The sequence below is a fragment of the Narcine bancroftii genome, chromosome 4, assembly GCF_036971445.1.
Source record: "Narcine bancroftii isolate sNarBan1 chromosome 4, sNarBan1.hap1, whole genome shotgun sequence".
In the NCBI taxonomy this organism is placed as follows: domain Eukaryota; kingdom Metazoa; phylum Chordata; class Chondrichthyes; order Torpediniformes; family Narcinidae; genus Narcine; species Narcine bancroftii.
The window spans coordinates 91,264,022-91,267,079 of NC_091472.1; the positions used below are offsets into that span (position 1 = coordinate 91,264,022).

The 3,058-nt window shown below is 41.8% G+C and overlaps 1 long non-coding RNA gene across 1 annotated transcript; it reads left to right on the top strand.

The window, feature by feature from the left end:
• The first annotated feature begins 202 nt into the window (after nucleotides 1-202).
• On the top strand, nucleotides 203-2,821 carry LOC138759897 (uncharacterized). The gene is made up of 3 exons (XR_011355205.1): nucleotides 203-385; nucleotides 2,158-2,279; nucleotides 2,556-2,821. It is a non-coding gene; the product is annotated as an uncharacterized lncRNA (long non-coding RNA).
• The last annotated feature ends 237 nt before the right edge of the window (nucleotides 2,822-3,058 follow it).

Here is a 3,058-nt window from a genome sequence, read left to right on the forward strand (position 1 = left end):
AGTAGACTCACCACCTAGTGAATGATCATAAATATGTGGGTGGGTGGGTGGGTATGTGTGTGTGGGGGTGGGGGTAGGGGGGGGTACATATGTATTTGCATCAAGCTTCTAGTTCTTAAACAATACCCTGCTTTTTTTAAAAAATCTTTGCAGCATTCTGGAATCTCAAAACTGCTCACAATACTTCAATTGAACAGCTCAATTGAATGAAGATTGATCAAAACAAGAGAAAAATTTTCTGTATGAAGACCAGCAAAGATGAAAGGAAAATGGTTGTGAATCATGGACAGATGTCTTCTAGCATTTATTAAACCATCTACATCCCGAACAATGCTGCTTTTTGGATTATGATGTCACTTACAATGCTAAGAATTCCCTTACTACGGTAGGTTCTTCATTGTGTGTAATCTTAGATGTTGGACCTTTTCTAAGTGCTAAAAATAACATTGCTTTTGTAAACACACCATTTGTGAGCGCTGAGTTCAGGTGAAGTTGTTGGTCACCTTGATTTAAACATTGACCATTCATCATTACACACACTCAGTCAGTTCTGTCAGTCCCATGAAATATTTATCAGTTTCACTTGTCTGGGTAGGTTGATAAATTTCAGATAAAATAGCAGCACAATGGATACAGATCACTGATGTGTTATCACAATTAGTGCTATGTTCCAATAATTGTATGGTTGATTAGCTTCAAAACTCTGGCTTCAATCACTCAGCAGGTTGGGCACTCTTCAAAGTTTTTGCAAAGGCACCCGGAGCTGGACTGTCTGGCTTGAGCAGAACTCTGGCATTTTAAATGAGATCTGTTTTGAAGTGTTTGTATGTAACCTGCACTAAAAAAAAACCTGCCACAATCTATCTCCTTTAAAACATACAATATAAAGTATAACATAATCTGTCACATGTACCCCCCCGCTTCAGATAAGCCAATATCAGTGCAGTGATGGGCCAACAGGACTACCAGCCAGTGATATTGACCAACAAGAAATGCTTTGAGAGGTTGGTGTCATGTCTCACATTTGCTCCCTTGCCAGCCTCTCTTGTCCCAAACCCATTCAAGTACTGCTATAATGGGTCCGTGATGCATATGATCTATCTGGCCCTATTCTCAGTAATGCAATCACATTGTGCACAAGGAATACCTTTGACAGGTTACTGTTTATTGACTGCAGCTCTGCTTTCAACACATTAGTGCCAAACAAACTCATCCCCAAACTCTGTGACCTTGGTCTCAGAAACCACCTCTGCAACTGGATCCATGACATCCTGTCCTGCAATCAGTGAGGATGGTGACAGCACCTCTTCCACTATCATCCACAACTCCAGTTCCCTGTGAGCCTGCATACTCAGCCCCCTACTCCATTCCCCATACACCCGTGACTGTGGCCAAACATCACTCTAACTCCATCTTTAAATTCATGGATGACAACATTGTTGTGGGCAGGATCTCCAACAATATTGAGTCAGAATTCAGAAGGGAGCAGCGTGATTAGTGGCACTCCAACAACCTCTCCATCAATGTTAGTAAGATTAAGAAGTAGGATAGACTTCTGGAAGAGTTGCAGAGCTCACCATCTGGTCTGCACCAATGGCACTGAGGTGGAGATTCTGGACAGCTTTAATTTCCCAGAGGTAAATATCTCTAATGACGTCTGATGCAATGAGCAAGTAAGTGCATCAACACCTTTCCTTCCTCAGAAGCTTGCAGAAATTTGGCACGTTACCTGCATCCCTCTGCCACCTCTACAGGTGCACAACTGCCTGAGAGCCATGCTCCACCCAAAACCAAAAGAAATTGCAAAGATGTGAACACAGACCATAATGCACATCTTGTCCCATCCATCTATATTTCCCACTGCCTTGAAAAACAACCAACATATAAAACTCATCCTACCCCAGCCACACACCCTCTCACACTGGGACTCACAAATGTGACATCATGCAACATTAGATTTAAGGGCATTTTTTATTTTCCTGCTGTTATCATATTCCTGAATGAACCTCATTCCAGTAAAATAATAATGCATTTGTTCTGTTCTAACTGATCTCATTGTGTTCTGTGTGTTTACTGCTGCACTGTATATGGGATGTTCAGCAAAACAAGATTTCTTTCTGCACCCCAATAAATGTTCATTTGATTCTCCTTTACCAGGCATGAATGTTCATGAGGAGTAAGGCTGGTTCTTGAATCTTCTAGGTGCCCAGAGAATGCAAGACCCATGAAGAAGAGGAAATACTCATTAGCAATGTTAGAATACAAGGAAAAACTAAATGGTAAGTTTAATGATTATGCACATTGTACTACTGTGGAAACTTGCCACTGAATTTGAGGGAGGTAGAACAGGTCTCCATGCCTGCTTTGATGACGTTACAATCATGGAGGTATAAATATTTAGTTTCTTGCACGGAGAAGCCACCTGGACATGGAAGAGGCTCCTGTGTCAGTGATTAAGGTTTGGGGTGGGCCTGAAAGGGGGGAGGGGGTGTTGGTGAGCGTGTGGGGGGAGGGAATTAAAGCTTTTCATAAAGGTGCACTTCACTTCTGCACAGATGGTGTCTTTGCAGGTTTCAAGGTTATAATGGAAGTCAACAGCTTAGAAGATATAAGCCGAAACCACCTTGCTGAAAAACTGGGAGAAGATGTGGTTGAAATAGGGGGGCAACCAGAGTAATACATTATATTGTCGGAGACTTCCTTAGAGTGATGTATCATTCTCTGACTGGTGTGGACCCAAGGCCACTTCTATCTACTTTAGACTTTTAGATGCTTCAAGCTGTCACTGTGTAGTATTTTTGAGTAAAAGTTACATTCTTTATCTGAAACTCCTTTCTTTTAGACCAGTTTGTGTCAGTACTTCCTGGTTTTAATGACTTAAAGTATTTGCTGACATCTGATGAATTTAGTGCTGACATCTGATGAATTTAGTGCTGACATCTGATGAATTTAGTGCCGTGATTTACTTTTGGAGCAGCAACCTCCTTTGAAGAAGACCGCAGAGCCCACCTCACTGACAAAAGGCAAAGGAGGAAAAACCCAACACCCAACCCCAACC